The following is a 13031-nucleotide window of genomic DNA, read 5'->3' on the forward strand; positions in this document are numbered from 1 at the left end:
ACAATGGAGAAAAGACAGACCCTTCAATAAGTGGTGCTGGGAAAACTAGACAGCCACATGTAAAAGAATGAAATTAGAACACTTCGTAACACCATACGCAAAAATAAACTCAAAATGGATTAAAGACCTAGATATAAGACCAGACACTATAAAACTCTTAGAGGAAAACATAGGCCAAACACTCTCCAACATAAATGACAGCAACATCTTCTCAGATCCACCTCTTAGAGTAACGACAACAAAAAAACAAAAATAAACAAATGGGACTTAATTAAACTTAAAAGTTTCTGCACAGCAAAGGAAGCCCTAAACAAAATGAAAAGACAACCCACAGAATGGGAGAAAATCTTTGCAAATGAAGCGACTGACAAGGGATTCATCTCCAAAATTTATAAACACCTACTGCTCAACACCAAAAAAAAAAAAAAAAAAGCCATCAAAAAATGGGCAGAAAATCTAAACAGACAATTCTCCAAAGAAGACATGGCCAAAAAACACATGACAAGATATTCAACATCACTCATTATTAGGGAAATGCAAATCAAAACCACTTTGAGGTACCACCTTACACCAGCCAGAATGGCCATCATCAAAAAGTCTACAAACAATAAGAGCTGGAGAGGGTGTGGAGGAAAAGGAACCCTATTACACTGTTGGTGGGAATGTCAGTTGTTGCAACCACTGTGGAAAACAGTATGAAGATTCCTCAGAAAACTAAAAATAGAACTACCATTTGATCCAGCAATCCCACTCTTGGGCATCTATCCAGAGAAAACCATGACTGGAAAAGATACATGTACTCCAAGACATGGAAACAACCTATATGTCCATTGACAGAGGAGTGGATAAAGAAGATGTAGTACATATACACAATGGACTATTCCTCAGCCATTAAAAGGAAATAAATAACAGCATTTGTAGCAACATGCATGGACCTAGAAATTATCATGCTAGGTGAGGTCAGTCAGACGGTGAGACACCAACATCAAATGCTACCACTGACATGTGGAATCTAAAAAAGGACACAGTGAACTTCTTTGCAGAACAGATACTGACTTACAGACTTTGAAAATTTAAGGTTTCCAAATGATACAGGTTTGGGGGTGAGGGGTGCACTGAGGGTTTGGGATGGATATGCTGTAAAATTTGGTTGTGATGATTGTTGTACACCTATAAATGTAATAAAATTCATTAAGTTAAAAAAATGTATTGTGGAAGAAAAACATAAAAAATAGCATTAAGATGTACAAAGATGATAAGCATATAGAATACAAGAAAAGTACAGCAGGATGAAGGGGTGAACGGGGACAGGATACTTATGTTTCAGTGCTACAGGGTGGTCTCACTGAGACACTCACACTTAAAGACTTGAAAGCTAAGGAGTTAGCTGAGCAGATTTCTGGGCAGAGGACATTCCAGAAAGACAAACTGTCTTGTCCAAGAGCCCAAAGACAGGAGCAGGCCTGGAAGGGTGGAGAAATAGCAGGCTGCCAGCAAGGCTGGAGCAGAGTGATTGAGGGGAGAGAAGACAGAGATGGGCCAGTGAGGTAAGGGGAGCCAGTCTATGGGAAATTGGGGCCATTATAACAATTGTGTTCATCTGATTTCAATGGGGAGCCATTGCAGGGATTGGAGCAGAGGAGCCTTATGCTCTTTAAACAACAGCTCCCCTTTTCCCCTCACCCTAGACCCTGGTAACCACAATTCTACTTTCTGTTTCTATGAATTTGACTACTATAGAACTTCATGTATATGGAATCTTATGATATTTTTCTTTTGGTTATTGGCTTATTTCATGAAGCATGATGTCCTCAAGGTTCATCCATGTTGAATTGTAGGAGTTGACACAATTTCCTTTTTTTTTTTTCCCCTGCATTTTAGGGCCACACTTGAGGCATATAGAAGTTCCCGGGCTAGGGGTCGAATTGGAGCTGCAGCTGCTGACCTATGCCACAGCCACAGCAAAGCCAGATCTAAGCCACATCTGCAACCTACACCACAGCTCAAGGCAACGCCAGATGCCTAACCCACTGAGTGGGGCCAGGGATCGAATATTTCGTGGATACTAGTTGGATTCCTCTCCACTGTGCCACAATGGGAACTACTCCTTTTTTTTTTTTTTTTTTTAAGGCGGAACAATATTCCATTATATGTACAGACCACATTTTGTTTATCCATTCATCTGTTCATGGACACTTGTGTTGTTTCCACCTCTTGGCTATGGTGAATAGTACTGCTATCAAAATGGGTGTGTAAATATCTCTTTGAGAACCTACTTTCAATCTTTTAGATTTATACCCAGAAATGGATTGCTGGATCCTATAGTAGTTCTATTTTTAATTTTTGGAAGAACCATCACACTGTTTTCCATAGTAATTGTGCCATTTTATAATCCCACCAACAGTGTACAAGGCTTCAATTTCTCTACATTCTTAACACTTATTTTCTGTTTTGTTTTTATTCAACAGTAGTCATCCTAATGGGTGTTAGGTTATCTCATTGTGGTTTTTTTGTTTGTTTGTTGTATTTTTCGTCTTTCTAGAGCCCCTCCCACAGCATATGGAGGTTCCAGGCTAGACGTCTAATCAGAGCCGTAGCTGCCAGCCTAAGCCAGAGCTACAGCAACACGGGATCCGAGCCACGTCTGTGACCTACACCACAGCTCACGGCAATGCCAGATCCTTAACCCACTGAGTGAGGCCAGGGATCGAACCTGCAACCCCACAGTTCCTAGTCAGATTCGTTAACCACTGAGCCACAACGGGAATGCCTCACTGTGGTTTTGATTTACATTCTTCTGATAGTAATGTTGAGCATCTTTTCATATGGCTGTTAGCCATTTATTTTTTGTCACACCCATGGCATGCAGAAGTTCTGGCCAGGGATCGAACCTGTGCCACAACAGTGACAAGAGCCATAGCAGTGACAGTACTGGATCCTTAACTCATTGAGCCACCAGGGCATTCCTGTTAGCCATTTGATATCATCTTTAGGTAAATGTTTGTTCAAGTCCTTTACCCATTTCTTTGGTTAGGTTATTTGATTCTTTGTTGTTGAGATGTAGGGGTTCTTTATATATTCTGGATATTAAACCTTTATCAGCTATGTGATTTGAAAATATTTCCCCCCTTTCCACAGGTTGCCTTTTCACTCTGTTGATTGTGTCCTTTGATGCACAACAGTTTTTAAGACTGATGTGGTCCCATTTCTCCTTTTACTTTTGTTGCTTGTACTTTTTTGTTGTGTCTAGAATACCATTGCCACGTCCGATGCTATGAAGTTTCCCCTTGTGTTTTCTTCTACTTCTCTAGTGTTAGGTCTTATGTTTATGACTTTAATCCATTTTGAGTTAATTTTTTTACATGGTGTAAAATAACATCCAACTTCTGTTTTTTGCATATGGCTATCTGGTTTATTCAATACAATCTTAGAAGGTCCTTTTCCCACTCAGTGGTCTTGACACCCATGACAACAATCATTGGACGATATGTGTGAGGGTTTATCTGAATTCCTTTATTTTTTTTTAATTTTTTTTGCCACATCCATGACATGTGGAAGTTCACAGGCGAGAGATCAAACCCATGCCTCAGCAGTAACCAAAGCCACATCAGTGATGATGCTGGATCCTTATACTGCTGAGCCACCAGGGAACTCCTCCTTCATTTTTAAATGTAAAACAAGTAAATTATCTCTTCGCTTATGAAGCTTTTTACCATCCAGCCTCTAAAAGGGCTTATTATTTTCCTAAAAAAAGACAATTTTCTCCCTAAAAGGGATTTTCCTGCCAGCTGCGAAAATTTTAGATTTTCTCCCCCAACTGTCGTCACACCTATGAACACAGCCTTCCTGGGCTGCAGTGTCCATGAGTGTGTGTGAGAAACAAAACTTCCCTGCAAACATTATAGATTTTTAAACTATGTTTATTGAGATACATCACATTTATGTATAATCATATATGTAATTTAAATAAAAATAGCCAAATAAAGATATATCCATGTTTCCATAACTCTTTCAAGTAATAGAACATCAGGAATACCATCAATGGCGCTCTCCAAACCAAGGCTTGTACCCTCTTCACACTCCCCCACGCCCACTCAGGCACATAAGGACTTTCTGGGGGTATCTAAGCATCTACTAGTTTAAGGAAATTATTTCTAGATACCCAAATTCCATATATATTCTTCCTAAACCCAATTCCTCTGAGAACTCCTGAACTCACAATAGTCCTTCTCCCACTTGACTAAAGCACCCACTGCAAATCTCACAGGTTCCTGGGTGTGAACCCCTTTTATTATAAATGAGTCAGGTCTTCTGAGGATGAAGCAAGGCATCATAAGCCCATAGGGCTTTCTATATTTCCCATTTTATACGTATTTTTGTTAATAGTAAAGCATACATTTTATTTTTTAATTTAATTTAATTTTACTTTATTTTATTTTATTTATTTATTTTTTTTGCTTTCTAGGGCCACACTCACAGCATATGGACGTTCCCAGACTAGGGATCGAATTGGAGCTACAGCTCTCTGCCTACACCACAACCACAGCAACACAGGACCCAAACTGTGCCTGTGACCTACATCACAGCTCATGGCAAGGCCAGATCCTTAACCCATTGAGCGATGCCAGGGATCAAACCTGCATCCTCATGGATCCTAGTCGGGTTCATTAACCACTGAGCCACAACGGGAACTCCCTAAAATGTGAATTTTAGAATCAAGTATTTTGGCTCCTGCCAAGATGTTCTGAAATCAGATTTATATGATGAGGATGGCAGGGGGTGGGGGGTGGCAATGATAATTTTCCATCTCTTTCCTCCCCAGTGCATTTTCAAAGAATAAGGAAGAGTTATGGGAAAGAAAAGCAAAGCAATCATGGATAAGAAATATTCAACTCTGAAAACTTAGTCTTTTTTTTTTTTCCTTTCATATTCTTTAAAAACAAGCATTTCTTTTCAGTTATTTTCAATACTCTTTCCTAGGGTGTGTCCTTTGCTGGAAACAGAAACATCACGATAAGCTAAAGAAGAAGAATGAATCTGATTCTTTTTTTTTTTTTTTTTTTTTTTTTTTGTCTTTTCTAGGGCCTTCTCCTGCAGCATAAGGAGGTTCCCAGGCTAGGGGTCGAATCGGAGCTGTAGCGACCAGCCTACACCACAGCCGTAGCAACGAGGGATCCGAGTCACGTCTGCAACCTACACCACAATTAACAGCAACGCCGGATCCTTAACCCACTGAGAAAGGCCAGGGATCGAACCTGCAACCTCATGTTTCCTAGTCGGACTTGTTAACCACTGAGCCACGATGGGAACTCCTGAATCTGATTTTTTTCAGTGTTACTGGACTGTTTCTGGGACAGCTGAAATTTTAGGAAAACTTTGGGTAAAACCAAAAGATAAAACTTTTATGTATCTTCTTTCCAGTTTGGCATATGGTACTCTCTCTATGGGGCAATTAAAAACCCATTTTATCAACTATATTATGAATTATTTTTGTAATTACAGTGATTCCTCATATTGTAAACTGTTTATCGTTTTTCTATCTCCTACTAATTAAAAAATTATATATGAAATAATTGCCAGTCCTCATACTTCTTACCAGTATAAACTTTTATTAACAGCATAGAAGATCATGATTCTCCTGATAAAGTAATTTATTTCCAATAAACTTTTTCTTAATCTTAGAGCCTTATGACTTCAGGAAATGAGATAAATGATAAAATTACCTTTATACGCATATTTTGTTTTGGAGAAGTATGATAGGGTAATCAATAGAAGATTTTCAAGTGTAAAGATATATCAGGACAAAAGTTTGTGGAGGAAGTAGAATAGGAATATTATTCAAAGAGAAAAAGTGAACATTACCTAATTTTTTAAGGTTTTTTGGGGGTTTTTTTGCTTGTTTGTTTGTTTTTTTAGCTTTTTAGGGCTGCACTCATGGCTTATTGTGGTTCCTAGGCTAGGGGTCAAATCAGAGCTGTAGTTGATGGCCTATGCCACAGTCACAGCAACACCAGATCTGAGCCACGTCTGCAACCTACACCACAGCTCACGGCAATGCCGGATTCTTAACCCCCTGAGAGAGGCCAGGGATTGAACCCATGTCCTCGTGGATACTAATCAGTTTCTTTAACTGCTGACCCATGATGGGAACTATTTTTTAATGTTAAAGAGCTTGTTGGGAGTTCCCGTTGTGGCAAAGTGGAAACGAATTTGACTAGGAACCATGAGGTTGCAGGTGCGATCCCTGGCCTTGCTCAGTGAGTTAAGGATCTGGCATTGCTGTGAGCTGTGGTGTAGGTTGCAGATGCAGCTCTGGTCCTGAGTTGCTAGGCTGTGGTGTAGGCCAGCAGCTGCAGCTCCAATTAGGCCCCTAGACTGGGAACCTCCACATGCTGCAGGTGCAGCCCTAAAAAGACAAAAAAAAAAAAAAAAAAAAAAAAAACACTTGTTTATGTATGTTTTAAGTGGTTTTTTGGTAATTCTATACAATTATTATAGTTTCATATTTTATTGAATGCCTTTAAAAGCAAGATATGACAGTTTTATTTTTTAATGTCAATATTTACAACGTGCTGGAAATTACATTTTTTTCAACTCTTTCAACATATTATGAAAACTTGTAGATGGTAACTTTAAAATGTAGCAACAAATACATAGTTTCTCAAAATTCTTTATGGGAATAAGTGAACAAAATATTTGAAGGCCAGTGCTTTAAAAAGCTCTAGGTGCCACTTAATGAATGATCACCTCACAAATTTTATGTTAAATATGTACTTCATTTTGTAGCTTTATCACATATGTATGTATCGCTAAGCATAGATTATTAGGTTTAGCTGGTTTTGACCTCTATACAAGAATTCCCAATTGCTTGTGGGTTTGTTACACTCAATAATATGTTTTTGCAGTTCATCCATATAGAGATCTGGTTAAAATAGCTTAATCATTTTCACAGCTATAGAGTATTCCTTCATATAAACTATACCACAATTTATTTAACAATATATGGTTCGTCTGACATCTAGAAACAATTGATTCCAAATTTTTTTACTTTTAAGAAACACTAAGTAGAAAATTATACTATCTTCCTTAAAAATTACAGTTTATTTCCTCCTCTCTAATCCTTCTATTTCTATTTATTTTTCTTATCCTATTGAGTTGGCTAGAAGCTCCAGTACTTTCACATGGAGTTTGAAAAGACATGGTTCTTCTCCTTGAAGTGTTGTATTGAGGGAAGTAAACATATCAGCATAGTACATTGTGATATAATATAGGAGTAATTTGTAAAAGGTATATGGAAATTGAGTAAGTCTACATTTTAATTTCTCCCTAGAAGATAAAGGTCAGGTCCTGCTATGTGCCTATCATTGTAGCTTCAAAGTATACATTAAGATTTTGCTAACTGAACTCAATTATATAATCACTCACACAAAGTCTTAAGACAGGTAGAATGTTGTTTTAAAGTGGGTAGATTTTAAAAAACCAATAATTTTATTCATACATGTGTTAAGCATATATTTATAACACCTTTACTCAACATTGTCCCAGACCATAGAGTGTACTGATGTACAGAGAAATACAAGCTGTTCTCAGTTATTAACTGGGGAAGGGGGAGGAAGTCTATTTAAACAGTGAAACATTTTTGTATGGTTTGGCTCTTCCAAGAAAATAACAAACATATGGGGCTCGTATGTAACCCATTGCAGACATTGTGGAAAGAGCATATTTGTTAAAAATTTTGCTCATACTGAGTTAAAATCCGCTGTCCTGAAATTCTTAACCACTAGTCCCACTTCTGCCAAATAAAATAAAAAATATTTTCTTCCAACTGATAGCAGTCAAAGTCTTTGAAAAGAGCCCTTTTTTTCCTTTTTCTAAGCCTTCATTTCCATTGGTTAAACCAGACCTTCAATAAGTGTGATTTTTAAGATCCCATATTATTGTAGTTCCCCTCCTCCTGAGACTCTATTATTTGTCCCTGTCTGTCTTAAAAATCATTATACAAAACTGAAAACAATTTTCCAAGCAAGAAATGACTAGTGCAACATAAATAGAGAGTATCATCAGCTGTTTCTAAAAGTTAAAAATAATCCCTGCCATATAGAAGAAAATTTACATCTTTTCTTTTGGCTCCTCAGTATAGAACTCAGAACTATTGTCATATAGTTCAAGAAATCAATTTTAAATTACTATGAATAAAATCTTCTCCTAAGAGCCTTTTCCACCCAAAAAGCTGTTAGGCATGGCTCCCCATTCTTATCCTTATGTATTAGCTTTTAAATCACATTTTCATTGTTTCTTTTAGTTGCAAATGACAGAAATGCCATCTCAAGTATCCTTAGGCAATTAAAAAAAAAAAAACAGGGCAGTGATTTATTGACTATCAAAGTAATTATTCAAATTACTGAAAAGTCCAAGCATCCTTTCACCTCAGACTCATCTAGATCTACTGTCTCAATATTTTCAGGATTGGTCTTTTGCCATCTTTGGGTTTTGTTTTCCTCTATGGTGTCCCATTCTGTGCAATACTCCCCTTAAAATGGCACGTCAGCTGCCTGCAGTTCCAGGCTAATGTCCTATGCTCTCAGTAACCAGAGGATGCTGTTTTCCCAGTATGAATCCCAGAACTGAGTCTCATTAGCTCTGGATGGGTCACATGTCCATCTCTGAACCAAATAAAGAACGCATCACTCTGATCGGCCAGATCTGTATCACATGCCCATCTGTTGAGCTGAACACAGAATTAGCCCAACCCAATCTCTTAACTGAAAATGGGGGAAAGAGTAATTTTCTAAGAAAGAATATACGGTTCTGTTACCAAAAGAAGGAGGAACGGATTTCAGGCTTTCAATAAAAAATGTCCACTGTAGCCCTAAACTTCAGATATATTTATCACTGTTGAATTGAACTCATATTTCTATATTCTAATGTTGATGCTTCACTAGCTAGCTACATGGTTTTCGTTTAATCATTTAATCCCTTTGATTTAATTAACTCTTTGTAAAATGAAGGGAAGAAGGAGGCGAAATAATCACTAAAGCTATTTCCGCTTTTAATAAATAATTCCCTCATTTCATGATATATATATATATGTTAAGTGAATGGAGGAAAACAGACTTCAAAATGTATTCTCAAATGTGAAATTCTTCCATTTGCAGCAACGTGGATGGACTTGGAGACGACTATGACCAGTGAAAGAAGTCCAAAAGAGAATAATAAATACTGCATATTGCCACTTATATGTAGAGTCTAAAAAACGATACAAATGTATATATGCAGCAAAACAGAAACAGATGTAAAGATAAAGGAAACAAACTAGCGGTTACCAATGAGGAGGGGGGAGGATAGAGGGTCAGATTAGGGGTATGGGATTAAGAGATACAAACTTCTATGTATAAAATAGATAAACCACAAAAATGTCTATTGTATAGCACAGGAAAATACAGCCATTATCCTGTGATAACTTTTAATGGAGAATAATCTATAAAAATACTGAGTCACTATGTTGTACATCTGAAACACATAAAATATTGTAAATCAACTATACAGCAATTAAAAAAAAACCCAGACAAAAACCAAAAAACTAAAAATGAAAAATAAAATGTATTCTTAAATGAAAGCAATGATAAAATTCAAATTCCTGTGGCTGTAAGGGTTATCAAATGTGCCAGCTCCCTGGGAATCCTTAAATTAAATTCTAAAAACCTTCATGGAGTACCTACTACCAATTAATCAGCAAGTACTCCTCTAAATGGAAGAAGCCTCCTGGGAAGTATTCAGAAGAGAAATTCAGATTTCATAATTGCAAATGTTCATCACAGGGGCAGGGAGGTGGGCATCTTAAAAAACGGTTTCAATTGCAGGCTCTACTTAAAGCAGATTATTAAAAAGATATTCGGGTGCTTGCTTTGGCAGCACACACACTAAGAAGATATTTGGGAAAAGTGGAAAGGGGGGGAGACAACCAAGCACGAGCAAAATATGATATTGACGTATAAAACCAAGAGAAAGACCAAAATCCAGAACGCTTTGAAGCCTGCCTTGTGAGACGTGGCCTGGTGTACAGGAAGAAAACAGGGGCCCAGAACTGTATATAAAGGCCATCTCTGCACTTACTATTTGCTGGCTTTGAGAAGTTGAGCAATTTACTGACCCATCTATTTCTTTATCTATTTTTTTTTTTATTTTTTTGTCTTTTTCTAGGGCCGCACCCACGGCATACAGAGGTTGCTAGGCTAGGGGTCTACTCGGAGCCGTAGCCTCCGGCCTAGGCCACAGCCACAGCAACGCCAGATCCGAGCCATGTCTGTGACCTACACCACAGTTCTAGGCAATGCAGGATCCTTAACCCACCTGAGCAAGGCCAGGGATCAAACTCACAACCTCATTGTTCCTAGTTGGATTTGTTAACAACTGAGCCACGACAGGAACTCCTATTTCCTTGTCTATAAGTGGATGTAACAACTTTTCCTGAAGAGAATGGGATATATCAGAGTTCCTGTCGTGGCTCAGTGGTAATGAACCTGACTAGTATTCATGAGGACGCACGTTCCATCCCTGGCCTTGCCCAGTGGGTTATGGATCTGGTGTGGCCGCCAGCTGTGGTATACGTCGCAGGTGCAACTCAGATCTGGCATTGCTGTGGCTGTGGTGTAGGCTGGCAGCTACAGTTCTGATTTGACCTCTAGCCTGAGAACTTCCATATGCCATGGGTGCAGTCTAAAAAGATGAAATAGTAATAATAATAATAATATTGATTGAATGGGATATATCAAATAAAGCTTCTGGCACCAAGCAGTCACACAATGGATTCCCCTTCTTCCTCCAACAGGCCTGAACTTATGAACATTTTTTTTTTTTTGTCTTACTGCCATTTCTTGGGCCGCTCCCGCGGCATATGGACCCCCAGGCTAGGGGTCGAATCGGAGCTGTAGCCACCAGTCTATGCCAGAGCCACAGCAGCGCGGGATCCGAGCTGCATCTGCAACCTACACCACAGCTCACGGCAACGCCGGATCGTTAACCCACTGAGCAAGGGCAGGGATCAAACCCACAACCTCATGGTTCCTAGTCGGATTTGCTAACCACACCGAGCCACGACGGGAACTCCCTTATGAACATTTTTATCAATGACTTCTCTGAAATCATAGAGACATTGGCTTGATATCACAAATGACATGAGTAGTTCCCATCCTGGCACAGTGGAAACAAATCCAACTAGGAACCATGAGGTTGCGGGTTTGATCTCTGGCCTCACTCAGTGGGTTAAGGATCCAGGATTGCTGTGAGCTGTGGTATAGGTCACAGACATGGCTCATATCCCGTGTTGCTGTGGCTGTGGTGTAGGCCAGCAGCTGTAGCTCCAATTCTACCCCTAGCCTGGGAACCTCCATATGCTGTGGGTGCAGCCCTAAAAAGCAAAAAAAAAAAAAAAGGACATGAAACTCAAGGAATAGGAATTATATTAAATGAAAGTCAAAGTTCAGAAGTTTCCCACTAGCTTGCTGTGTGGTCTTTGGCATGAGTTCAACAATTTGAACCTCAGTTGATTCATCTCTGTGATTAAGATAATTATTTTTACCTATTTTACAGATTGCCGTGAAGAGCTAATCATATCATTTTGCTGAAAGCTTGTCTAAACTATAAAGCACTGAATAAATTAGTGGTCATGCAATGGTGCCATATTTAGATGTGCAAGTGGTGCACTGCACAATTTAAAGGCACCATTCACGTCATAGACATCATAGATTTGTATCCTAGGCCAAATTTTTTTGACTGGTGGCAACCAAGTGCCTTGTGCAACAAAACTGGTCCGTTATAATAATTTTCCAACTGAAGAAAGTAAAGTACTTGAAAGGGGGTGCATTTTTTCTAATTTTTACAAAAGCACTTGATAAGCTAGCAGTGTCCCTGTGGTTATTTATCCCAATTGACTCCAAAAGACAGAATAAAACTAATACATAAAAACTATGTATTAAAAACTATGTAAGAAAACTATGTATTAAAAACTATGTAAGAAGAGTCTTTTCTTTTTTTTTTTTTTTTTTTTTTTTTGTTGTTGTTGTTGCTATTTCTTGGGCCACTCCCGCGGCATATGGAGATTCCCAGGCTAGGGGTTGAATCGGAGCTGTAGCCACTGGCCTATGCCAGAGCCACAGCAATGCGGGATCCGAGCCGCATCTGCAACCTACACCACAGCTCACGGCAACGCCGGATCGTTAACCCACTGAGCAAGGCCAGGGATCGAACCCGCAACCTCATGGTTCCTAGTCGGATTCGTAACCACTGCGCCACGACGGGAACTCCTGAAGAAGAGTCTTTGTAACAACCATAACTTTGAAAACAAAATGGATGGAGTAAGCTCCTTGTCCCTTGGAGTATTCATGAAAGGCTGACTTACTAATAATGAAGAATATTATATTTAAAAATCCCTAGATCAAGTAAAAGTTAGAATTGAACATCTCTATAGGAAAGAGAGTTAGCATTGATTACACATCAACTATGGGCTGGGTATCAGACTGGAAGCTAACATACTGTTCTCTCATTGAATCCTAATAAGAGTTCTTAAAGTTCTTAACATGACCTTTATTTTGAAGGTGAAGAGTTCAAGTAACTTGCTAAAATTCATATAAAGCTAATAAGTGGCAGAGAGAGACTGTCCAGAGTGTGTATTAGCTTCTGATTGCTGCTGTAACAAATTACCACAAACTTTGTAGCTTTAGACAACAGAATTTTTTTTTTTTTTTAATCTTACAGTTCTGGAGGTCTAACATCCAAAATGGGTTTCACTGGACTAAAATCAAGGTGTCAGCAGGGCTGCATTCCCTTCTGAAGACTCTAGAGGAAAATCTATTTTCTTGCCTTTTCTGTCTTTTAGAGGCTGCCCACATTCATTGGCCCACAGGCCTCCTCCATCTTCAAGCCAGCCATGGCCGCTCAGGTCTTTCTCACATCACTTCACTTTGACTCCTCCCCACCCTCTCTGATCTTTGAGGAGTCTCAGGATTACTGTAGGCCCACCAGGATAGTATACC

Source organism: Sus scrofa, chromosome 7 (assembly GCF_000003025.6).
Source record: "Sus scrofa isolate TJ Tabasco breed Duroc chromosome 7, Sscrofa11.1, whole genome shotgun sequence".
Lineage (NCBI taxonomy): Eukaryota > Metazoa > Chordata > Mammalia > Artiodactyla > Suidae > Sus > Sus scrofa.